General features: G+C 45.7%; 1 protein-coding gene across 6 annotated transcripts in view; it reads right to left on the bottom strand.

Annotated features, from left to right (window-relative positions):
- Nucleotides 1-12,671, bottom strand: part of MIPOL1 (mirror-image polydactyly 1) — a 509,264-nt gene that overhangs the window by 421,747 nt on the left and 74,846 nt on the right. The window lies entirely within an intron of this gene.

Below are 12,671 nucleotides of genomic sequence, written 5' to 3' on the forward strand. Positions count from 1 at the left end.
CCGTTTTGATATTAGGGTTTGAATTTCAAGCTCTAGAGCCTGTTGCTGTATAGGCGAGCTGAGAGTTGTTATAATATAAGACTCGTGGGGCACACGAGAGAATTTTAATTTAATTCCATCTCGGACGATATTTAAAACCCACGAGCTAGATGTTATCTTCTCCCATTGGGTGGTGAAAAATTTAAGTCTGCCCCCAACTGGTATGTCCTCAGTATTTGTTGTCTTTTGGGGGGTTGGGTCTTCTAAACATGGTACCTCTCTGCTTGTCGTCCTTAGGGGTCCATGTTGTAGACCTATCTGTTTGCCTCCTTTTGCCAAACGGCCTCCTCTTAAAGGCTCTCCTGTAAAAGGGAATAGAGGATTCAGGAAAAGCTTTCTTCCTGTCCTTTGCCTTTTTGAGTATGTCATCTAAGGTTTTACCAAAGAGGTACTCACCCTCACATGGGATTGCGCATATTTTGGATTTAGATTGCGCGTCCCCTTTCCAGCTCTTCATCCATAGAGCTCTTCTTGCGTTATTTACAAGGCCCGCAGATCTTGCTGCTAAAACGGAGTGAGTCGGCGGAGGCGTCTGCCAGAAAGGCCGCTGCTCCTCGTATTAAGGGGATGGCTGCTCTTAGTTTTTCTCTCGAGCTTTTCTTTTCAATTTGCTGGTCTAACTGATCAATCCAGATGATCATTGACCGGGCCGCGCAAGTACGGGCTACTGCAGGTTTGAATATTCCTGTAGCCGCTTCCCAGGAACGTTTAAGGGATGATTCAGCCTTACGATCCAAAGGATCGACCAATAGTCCCGCATCCTCCACAGGTAAAGTGGATTGTTTGGAGGTAGAGGCTACAGCCGCGTCGACTTTAGGGACTTTGGTCCAAGTAAGAAGCTCCTCGTCACTAAACGGATATTTGCGTTTTGAGGCTGAGGGTAGAAAGCCTCTCTGATCTTGCTTCTCCCACTCTCTTTTGATTAATGTTTTCACTGCTGGTATAACCGGAAAACATCTCCTCTTTCTGTCTGCCAAACCCGCGAACATTATCTCTTGCGCGGTTTGCGCACCCTTAGACTCCTCACACCCCATGGTATTTCGAATGGATTTTACCAAGTTGTCCACACTGTCTAAGGGGAAACATGAGCGTCCCTCAATCTCTGATGAGGATGATGACGCTGGACATGATGATAGGGAGGCATCTGACAGTATCAGTTGGTCACTATCGGAGTCTGACACAAGTGTCGGTGTTTTAGATTTAGAACTACGCGGTTTTTCCTGGGTCATATTTTTTAGTTCTTCTCTAATAATGGCCCGTAGGTCCGTAATGGACACTGCTGCTCCCTGTGTTGTTTCTTTAAAACAGTCCTCACAAAGTTTTTTGGGGTATGAGTCAGGGAGGGGCTGGTTACACAAGGCACATTCCCTGTGCTTCGTTTTTTGTCGTTTTTTGCTCTAAGCGTGTAAGTAGAGAGAGAAAGGGAAAAGAGAGATATAGGGAGACAGCGTTAGCTTAATAGGCAGAGTTCACAACTCACCCAGTGAAGCAAATAATACCGGATCAGAAGGCCGAGATCCTGTTCTGGAACCGTCGCTTTTACGAGCGGTGTCCGAGGATCCTCTGGCGTGATCTTTGGCGGGGGGTACTGGAACTCCGGTTGTAGGGTCCATGGCACCTGGGGATGACATCTCTGCATCGCCGTTTCAGCGTTAGTGAGCGCTTTAAATAGAGCGCCAAAACGTTGTTTTTTTTTTTTTTGTTTTTTTTTCGCGCATGCGCAGACAGTGCCGCTCCCCTGCCCTGGATCCGGCCTAGGCGCCCCGGAAGTCCAAGATCCACTTCCGGGGTAGCCTGTATTTGCGGCGGTCGGCGCGTGTGCGGCCCGGGATTCAACGCCGGGCCGCGAAGGAAGGTCATCTTACCCGCTCCTGCTGCCGTACCGCACGCTGGGAAGGACGCCGGTCGGCCTTTCCCGGACCCGGCCGTCTGCCCGCTCCATCAGACGAGGGGGGAGCCGTCTAACGGAACTCCCCCGACGCTGCTTCTGAGCCGCAGCCCCTGCCGTTCTCTCGGATACTGCGCAGGCGGCATGCAAGCCCAGGTATGGTTTCTCATTCGGAAGTCCTGTCGTTCCCGCAGGAACAGGAAACCTAAACTGAGGAGGAGAGGCGGACCGCCCCCTTTTATTTCTCAATAGGTTTCCTGTTCCTGCGGGGCGGATCCCTCTCTCCAGTAGGGTGCTGTCGTGGCGAAGAGTAAAATTGTCATCTTTAAATGTAGGCCTTTTAGAGATCATTTCATCTTCAACTTGCTTAACTGTTCAGAATAACAGTAGTTTTGACCAGTGGTGCCCAAACTTTTACATGCCATTGTACATATTAATACATTATAAACATAGCCCCTGCATGTTTGGCTCTTCTGGGGCATATACTGCTTCACAATGGGGGGAATGGAAATAAGGCACATCTGCCATTGGCCTGTTACCGTTGAGAACAAATCAGAGTGCATGTTAGAATTAAACATGTCAAATCCTTGTACTTGAAGACATTTGTTATAGGAAGAGATTACAGACCGTTCAATACACATTCATTAGATAGTCAGTCGGTCCAGCCAAAATCAGGAGTCTTGGCCGGCCCAACTTTAGGCTCTGTTATATCCATGGACCATAGCAATGTGTAAACAGGTGATTAATTAAAACCAACCAGAAATGATATATTCAGTAATGAAATGGGGAGTAAAAGGTCCACAGGCGATGGTGCACAAACTGTTACAGGCAGCTGGGAGCAAAATGCAGGAAGGGTGCCACAGGGCGAGTGCCACACACAAGGAACCACACACCAGGCAGAGAGGATCATTTCTTGCACCTGGGAAGTATTTGAGGGTGTAGCTGAGAAAAAGTTTCTTTCAGGTCACATAGCGGTCAGACATTGCAGCGTCTTTTGTTTATAATGTTTATTTTATATAAATAGCTAATCTGCCTCCACATAAAAGCTTCCATGCCTTTTAAGCATGGGAGATATACAGTTTCCAGGGCGGCAGAACAGGCGCTGGCATGCACGGGTGCCCCACAGCTGGGATTTCTAGCAAATCTTTTCGTCGGTTCTTCCAGAGGTTACAATGTAAACTAAAGTACAATGTAAACTACGATGTAGCACTTACAAGTTAGCGATTCCCAGCAGCGCACAAAATGGCAATATGGGGGTCAAAGGGAAGCGACTCCATCGTGAGGGTGATAGAAGACAATTTACAAAACAAGGGAAGACTGCGGATTTATGTAGTGAGTCTGAATTTGTCTTTGTAAAGAGAGGGGTTGATGTCATCTATATGGGGATCTTATAAGGGCAGTGTTTCTCAACCCCAGTCCTAAAGACCCCACAACAGATCATGTTTTCAGGATTTCCTTAGTATTGCACAGGTGATGGAAGTAATGCTTGAGCAGGTGATGAAATTATCACCTGTGCAAAACTAAGGAAATCCTCAAAACATGACCTGTTGGTGGGTCTTGAGGACCGGAGTTGGGGAACACTGTTACAGGGGTGAGTGTCTAGTAATTGAATGGGTGCCATGTGATTCATCATAAGCAAAAGCTTATAGGGCCCCATTCACGGCTGTTTGCAAAAGTATTCAGCAGCAATAAGCCATCTCATCCACTAAAGCAATGGTTGCGGGGGGGGGGGGGGGGCATAATTTCACAGTCCTGCATCACCATAAGAGCTCCTTCTGAAGTCTAACTGTGCCACCACTAAAGCTCATCCACCTGATCGGACATTGGCTGTGGAGATGTCCTGTATGCTTGATGCCCGATTATTTACGATATGACCCATGCCTGTTATGACCCCAGTGGACAGGGTCTCAGAGGAACGTGTAAGTCTGCAAGATACAAAAATCCAGCTCATAGGGCTGTGGTAACTGGGTTGACCAAATAGCTACTCCTAACGCCAACACTAGAAGTAGCCGGGGATCATGCCTACGGTGATCGCTAGATGACTCGCGCCAGCCGGAGAATCTAACTACCCCTAGGAGAAGAAAACAAAGACCTCTCTTGCCTCCAGAGAAAGGGACCCCAAAGCAAGATACAAGCCCCCCACAAATAATAACGGTGAGGTAAGAGGAAATGACAAACACAGAAATGAACCAGGTTCAGCAAAGAGAGGCCAGCTTACTAATAGCAGAATATAGCAAGATAACTTATCTGGTCAACAAAAACCCTATAAAAATCCACGCTGGAGATTCAAGAACCCCCGAACCGTCTAACGGTCCGGGGGGAGAACACCAGCCCCCTAGAGCTTCCAGCAAAGGTCAGGATACAGATAGGAACAAGCTGGACAAAAATACCAAACAAAACAAAAGCAAAAAGCAAGGAAGCAGACTTAGCTTGAAAAACAGGAACCAGGATCAGAGGACAAGAGCAAAACAGATTAGCTCTGATTTCAACGATGCCAGGCATTGAACTGAAGGTCCAGGGAGCTTATATAGCAACGCCCCTGAACTAACGGCCCAGGTGAGGATATAGGAAAAGACAGACGCTCCAGAGTCAAATCACTAATGACCACTAGAGGGAGCAAAAAGCAAAATCACAACAGTACCCCCCCTTAGTGAGGGGTCACCGAACCCTCACCACGACCACCAGGGCGATCAGGATGAGCGGCGTGAAAGGCACGAACTAAATCGGCCGCATGAACATCAGAGGCGACCACCCAGGAATTATCTTCCTGACCATAGCCCTTCCACTTGACCAGGTACTGAAGCCTCCGCCTGGAGAGACGAGAATCCAAGATCTTCTCCACCACGTACTCCAACTCGCCCTCAACCAACACCGGAGCAGGAGGCTCAGCAGAAGGAACCACAGGCACAATGTACCGCCGCAACAAGGACCTATGAAACACGTTGTGGATAGCAAACGACACAGGAAGATCCAGGCGAAAGGATACAGGATTAAGAATTTCCAATATCTTGTAAGGACCAATAAAACGAGGTTTAAATTTGGGAGAGGAAACCTTCATAGGAACAAAGCGGGAAGAAAGCCACACCAAATCCCCAACACGTAGTCGGGGACCCACACCGCGGCGGCGGTTGGCAAAGCCGTGAGCCCTCTCCTGTGACAACTTCAAGTTGTCCACCACAAGATTCCAGATCCGCTGCAACCTATCCACCACAGAATCCACTCCAGGGCAGTCAGAAGGCTCCACATGACCCGAAGAAAAACGAGGGTGGAAACCAGAGTTGCAGAAAAACGGCGAAACCAAGGTGGCGGAACTAGCCCGATTATTAAGGGCAAACTCAGCTAATGGCAAGAAGGTCACCCAATCGTCCTGATCAGCAGAGACAAAACACCTCAAATAAGCCTCCAAAGTCTGATTAGTTCGCTCCGTCTGTCCATTAGTCTGAGGATGGAAAGCAGACGAAAACGACAAGTCAATGCCCATCCTACTACAAAAGGATCGCCAGAATCTGGAAACGAACTGGGATCCTCTGTCTGACACAATATTCTCAGGGATGCCGTGCAAACGAACCACGTTCTGGAAAAACACAGGAACCAGATCGGAAGAGGAAGGCAGTTTAGGCAAAGGAACCAAATGGACCATCTTGGAGAAGCGATCACATATCACCCAGATAACAGACATGCCCTGAGACACCGGAAGATCAGAAATGAAATCCATGGAGATATGTGTCCAAGGTCTCTTAGGGACAGGCAAGGGCAAGAGCAACCCGCTGGCACGAGAACAGCAAGGCTTAGCTCGAGCACAAGTCCCACAGGACTGTACAAATGACCGCACATCCCTAGACAAGGAAGGCCACCAAAAGGATCTGGCCACCAGATCTCTGGTGCCAAAAATTCCTGGGTGACCTGCCAACACCGAGGAATGAACCTCGGAAATGACTCTGCTGGTCCACTTATCAGGCACAAACAGTCTGTCAGGTGGACAAGAATCAGGCCTATCAGCCTGAAATCTCTGCAACACACGTCGCAGATCTGGAGAAATAGCTGACAAGATAATACCATCCTTAAGAATACCAACAGGTTCAGCGACTCCAGGAGCATCAGGCACAAAGCTCCTGGAAAGAGCATCGGCCTTCACATTCTTTGAACCTGGTAAATACGAGACAACAAAGTCAAAACGGGAGAAAAACAATGACCAGCGGGCCTGTCTAGGATTCAGGCGTTTAGCAGACTCGAGATACATCAGATTTTTGTGATCAGTCAAGACCACCACACGATGCTTAGCACCCTCGAGCCAATGACGCCACTCCTCAAATGCCCATTTCATGGCCAACAACTCCCGATTGCCCACATCATAATTTCGCTCCGCAGGCGAAAACTTCCTAGAGAAAAAGGCGCAAGGTCTCATAACAGAGCAACCAGGGCCTCTCTGCGACAAAACGGCCCCTGCTCCAATCTCTGAAGCATCCACCTCAACTTGAAAGGGAAGTGAGACATCAGGCTGGCACAAAACAGGCGCCGAAGTAAACCGACGTTTCAACTCCTGGAAAGCCTCCACGGCAGCAGGAGCCCAATTAACCACATCGGAGCCCTTCTTGGTCATATCCGTCAAAGGTTTCACAATGCTAGAAAAGTTAGCGATAAAACGACGGTAGAAGTTAGCGAAACCCAAGAACTTCTGAAGACTCTTAACCCCTTCACCCCCAAGGGTGGTTTGCACGTTAATGACCGGGCCAATTTTTACAATTCTGACCACTGTCCCTTTATGAGGCTATAACTCTGGAACGCTTTGACGGATCTTGGCGATTCTGACATTGTTTTCTCGTGACATATTGTACTTCATGTTAGTGGTAAAATTTCTTTGATATAACTTGCGTTTATTTGTGAAAAAAATAGAAATTTGGCGAAAATTTTGAAAATTTTGCAATTTTCCAACTTTGAATTTTTATGCCCTTAAATCACAGACATATGTCACGCAAAATACTTAATAAGTAACATTTCCCACATGTCTACTTTACATCAGTACAATTTTGGAACCAAAATTTTTTTTTGTGACGGAGTTATAAGGGTTAAAAGTTGACCAGCAATTTCTCATTTTTACAACACCATTTTTTTTTAGGGACCACATCTCATTTGAAGTCATTTTGAGGGGTCTATATGATAGAAAATACTCAAGTGTGACACCATTCTAAAAACTGTACCCCTCAAGGTGCTCAAAACCACATTCAAGAAGTTTATTAACCCTTCAGGTGTTTCACAGGAATTTTTGGAATGTTTAAATAAAAATGAACATTTAACTTTTTTTCACACAAAATTTATTTCAGCTCCAATTTGTTTTATTTTACCAAGGGTAACAGGAGAAAATGGACCCCCAAAGTTGTTGTACAATTTGTCCTGAGTACGCTGATACCCCATATGTGGGGGTAAACCACTGTTTGGGCGTATGGCAGAGCTCGGAAGGAAAGGAGCGCCATTTGACTTTTCAATGCAAAATTGACTGGAATTGAGATGGGACGCCATGTTGTGTTTGGAGAGCCCCTGATGTGCCTAAACACTGAAACCCCCTACAAGTGACACCATTTTGGAAAGTAGACCCCCTAAGGAACTTATCTTGATGTGTGGTGAGCACTTTGACCCACCAAGTGCTTCACAGAAGTTTATAATGCAGAGCCGTAAAAATAAAAAATCATATTTTTTCACAAAAATGATCTTTTCGCCCCCAATTTTTTATTTTCCCAAGGGTAAGAGAAGAAATTAGACCCCAAAAAATGTTGTGCAATTTGTCCTGAGTACGCTGATACCCCATATGTGGGTGTAAACCATTGTTTGGGCGCATGGCAGAGCTTGGAAGTGAAGGAGCGCCATTTGACTTTTCAATGCAAAATTGACTGGAATTGAGATGGGACGCCATGTTGCGTTTGGAGAGCTCCTGATGTGCCTAAACATTGAAACTCCCTACAAGTGACACCATTTTGGAAAGTAGACCCCCTAAGGAACTTATCTAGATGTGTGGTGAGCACTTTGACCCACCAAGTGCTTCACAGAAGTTTATAATGCAGAGCCGTAAAAATAAAAAATCATATTTTTTCACAAAAATGATCTTTTCGCCCCCAATTTTTTATTTTCCCAAGGGTAAGAGAAGAAATTGGACCCCAAAAAATGTTGTGCAATTTGTCCTGAGTACGCTGATACCCCATATGTGGGTGTAAACCATTGTTTGGGCGCATGGCAGAGCTTGGAAGTGAAGGAGCGCCATTTGACTTTTCAATGCAAAATTGACTGGAATTGAGATGGGACGCCATGTTGCGTTTGGAGAGCTCCTGATGTGCCTAAACATTGAAACTCCCTACAAGTGACACCATTTTGGAAAGTAGACCCCCTAAGGAACTTATCTAGATGTGTGGTGAGCACTTTGACCCACCAAGTGCTTCACAGAAGTTTATAATGCAGAGCCGTAAAAATAAAAAATCATATTTTTTCACAAAAATGATCTTTTCGCCCCCAATTTTTTATTTTCCCAAGGGTAAGAGAAGAAATTGGACCCCAAAATATGTTGTGCAATTTGTCCTGAGTACGCTGATACCCCATATGTGGGTGTAAACCATTGTTTGGGCGCATGGCAGAGCTTGGAAGTGAAGGAGCGCCATTTGACTTTTCAATGCAAAATTGACTGGAATTGAGATGGGACGCCATGTTGCGTTTGGAGAGCCCCTGATGTGCCTACACATTGAAACTCCCTACAAGTGACACCATTTTGGAAAGTAGACCCCCTAAGGAACTTATCTAGATGTGTTTTGAGAGCTTTGAACCCCCAAGTGTTTCACTACAGATTATAACGCAGAGCCGTGAAAATATATATATTTTTTTTTCTCAAAAATGATTTTTTAGCCCCCAGCTTTGTATTTTTACAAGGGTAACAGAATAAATTGGACCCCAAAATTTGTTGTCCAATTTGTCCTGAGTACGCTGATACCCCATATGTGGGGGGGAACCACTGTTTGGGCGCATGACAGAGCTCGGAAGGGAAGGAGCGCCATTTGGAATGCAGACTTAAATGGATTGGTCTGCAGGCGTCACGTTGCATTTGCAGAGCCCCTGATGTACCCAAACAGTACAAACCCCCCACAAGTGACCCCATATTGGAAACTAGACCTCCCAAGGAACTTATCTAGATGTGTTGTGAGAACTTTGAACCCCCAAGTGTTTCACTACAGTTTATAACGTAGAGCCGTGAAAATAAAACATCTTTTTTTTCCCACAAAAATGATTTTTAGCCCCCCAAATTTTTATTTTCCTAAGGATAACAAGAGAGCTTGGACCCCAGAAGTTGTTGTTCAATTTGTCCCGAGTACGCTGATAACACATATGTTGGGGTAAACCCCTTTTTGGGCGCACGGGAGAGCTCGGAAGGGAAGGAGCACTGTTTTACTTTTTCAACGCAGAATTGGCTGGAATTGAGATTGGACGCCATGTCGCGCTTGGAGAGCCCCTGATGTGCCTGGACAGTGGAAACTCCCCAATTCTACCTGAAACCCTAACCCAAACACACCCCTAACCCTAATCCCAACGGTAACCCTAACCACACCCCTAGCCCTGACACACCCATAATTCTAATCCCAACCCTAATCCAAACGTAAATGTAATCCAAACCCTAACCCTAACTTTAGCCCCAACCCTAACTTTAGCCCCAACCCTAACTTTAGCCCCAACCCTAACTTTACCTCCAACCCTAGCCCTAACCCTAACCCTACCCCTAACCCTAAACGTGACTGAAATACGTGGCACTGAAATACGTGGCACTGAAATACGTGGCACTGAAATACGTGGCACTGAAATACGTGGCACTGAAATACGTGGCACTTAAATATGTGATACGTGGCACTTAAATACGTGGCACTGAAACACGTGGCACTGAAATACGTGATACGTGGCACTGAAATACGTGGCACTGAAATACGTGGCACTGAAATACGTGGCACTGAAATACGTGGCACTGAAATACGTGGCACTGAAATATGTGATACGTGGCACTTAAATACGTGGCACTGAAACACGTGGCACTGAAATACGTGATACGTGGCACTGTAATACGTGGCACTGAAATACGTGGCACTTAAATACGTGGCACTTAAATATGTGATACGTGGCACTTAAATACGTGGCACTGAAATACGTGGCACTGAAATACGTGGCACTGAAATACGTGGCACTGAAATACGTGGCACTTAAATACGTGGCACTTAAATACGTGGCACTTAAATACGTGGCACTGAAATATGTGATACGTGGCACTTAAATACGTGGCACTGAAACACGTGGCACTGAAATACGTGATACGTGGCACTGAAATACGTGGCACTGAAATACGTGGCACTGAAATACGTGGCACTGAAATACGTGGCACTGAAACACGTGCAACTGAAATACGTGGTACTAAAATATGTGGCACTGAAATACGTGATACGTGGCACTGAAATACGTGGCACTGAAACACGTGGCACTGAAATACGTGATACGTTGCCCTGAAATACATGGCACTGAAATACGTGGCACTGAAATACGTGGCACTGAAATACGTGGCACTGAAATACGTGGCACTATGACTGTCAGAAAATGTTCATTAAACGGTTAGGGGTGAGGTTAGGGGTAGAGTTAGGGTTAGGGTTTGGATCCCTTTATCACCTTGATGGTGGTGGGTGGCTTTTCAATGTGTTTTCTGTTTTTTTTCGATAAAAATGCATGCGTTTTTAACGCAAACAAACGCATGTGCTTAAAAACACCAAGAAAATACTGCAGGTTGTATTTCTGAAAATTAACGCATGCAGAAAAAAACCGCATGCGTTTGAAAACGCGACCAAACGTCTACAAAAAAACGCATGCATTTTCAATGTTAAATATAGGGAAAAAACGCATGCGTTTTTTTGTGCAAAAAACGCTGCAGACAAAAACGCAAGTGTGAAACCAGCGACGCTTTTTATAGCAAAAAAGTTTTTGCGTCTCCACATTTTGAGAGCTATAATTTTTCCACATTTTGCTCCACAGAGTCATGTGAGGTCTTGTTTTTTGCGGGACGAGTTGACGTTTTTATTGGTAACATTTTCGGACACGTGACCGTTTTTGATCGCTTTTTATTCCGATTTTTGTGAGGCAGAATGACCAAAAACCAGCAATTCCTGAATTTCTTTTGGGAGAGGCGTTTATACCGTTCCGCGTTTGGTAAAATTGATAAAGCAGTTTTATTCTTCGGGTCAGTACGATTACAGCGATATCTCATTTATATCATTTTTTTATGTTTTGGCGCTTTTATACGATAAAAACTATTTTATAGAAAAAATAATTATTTTGGTATCGCTTTTTTCTCAGGACTATAACTTTTTTATTTTTTTGCTGATGATGCTGTATGGCGGCTTGTTTTTTGCGGGACAAGATGACGTTTTCAGCGGTACCATGGATATTTATATCAGTCTTTTTGATCGCGTGTTATTCCACTTTTTGTTCGGCGGTATGGTAATAAAGCGTTGTTTTTTGCCTCGTTTTTTTTTTTTTTTTCTTACGGTGTTTACTGAAGGGGTTAACTAGTGGGGCAGTTTTATAGGTGGGGTCGTTACGGACGCGGCGATACTAAATATGTGTACTTTTATTGTTTTGTTTTTTTATTTAGATAAAGAAATGTATTTATGGGAATAATATTTTTTTTTTTTTTTTTCATTATTTTGGAATATTTTTTTTTATTTTTTTTTACACATTTGGAAATTTTTTTTTTTACTTTTTTACTTTGCCCCAGGGGGGGACAATACAGATCGGTGATCTGCCAGTTTGCATAGCACTCTGACAGATCACCGATCTGCGAGAGGTGCAGGCTGCTTCACAGTGCCTGCTCTGAGCAGGCTTCTGTGAAGCCACCTCCCTCCCTGCAGGACCCGGATCCGCGGCCATCTTGGATCCGGGTCTGGAGCAGGCAGGGAGGGAGGTAAGACCCTCGCAGCAACGCGATCACATCGCGTTGCTCCGGGGGTCTCAGGGAAGCCCGCAGGGAGCCCCCTCCCTGCGCGATGCTTCCCTGCACCGCCGGCACATCGTGATCATGTTTGATCGCGGTGTGCCGGGGGTTAATGTGCCGGGGGCGGTCCGTGACCGCTCCTGGCACATAGTGCCGGATGTCAGCTGTGATAATCAGCTGACACCCGGCCGCGATCGGCGGCGCTCCCCCCGTGAGCGCCGCTGATCGCGTATGACGTACTATCCCGTCGGCGGTCATACGGGCCCACCCCACCTCGACGGGATAGTACGTCGGATGTCAGGAAGGGGTTAACTGACGAGGGCTGAGTCCAATCAAGAATAGCTCGGACCTTGACTGGGTCCATCTCCACAGCAGAAGGGGAAAAAATGAACCCCAAAAAGGGAACCTTCTGTACACCAAAAAGACACTTTGAGCCCTTGACAAACAAAGAATTTTCACGCAAAATTTTAAAGACCATCCTGACCTGCTCCACATGCGAGTCCCAATTATCAGAAAAAAACAGAATATCATCCAGATAAACGATCAGAAATTTATCCAGATAGTTCCGGAAAATGTCATGCATAAAGGACTGAAAAACTGAAGGGGCATTAGAGAGCCCAAAAGGCATCACCAAGTACTCAAAATGACCTTCGGGCGTATTGAATGCGGTTTTCCATTCATCCCCTTGCTTAATGCGCACAAGGTTGTACGCACCACGAAGGTCTATCTTGGTAAACCACTTGGCAC

This window comes from Ranitomeya variabilis, chromosome 1 (genome assembly GCF_051348905.1).
Source record: "Ranitomeya variabilis isolate aRanVar5 chromosome 1, aRanVar5.hap1, whole genome shotgun sequence".
Lineage (NCBI taxonomy): Eukaryota > Metazoa > Chordata > Amphibia > Anura > Dendrobatidae > Ranitomeya > Ranitomeya variabilis.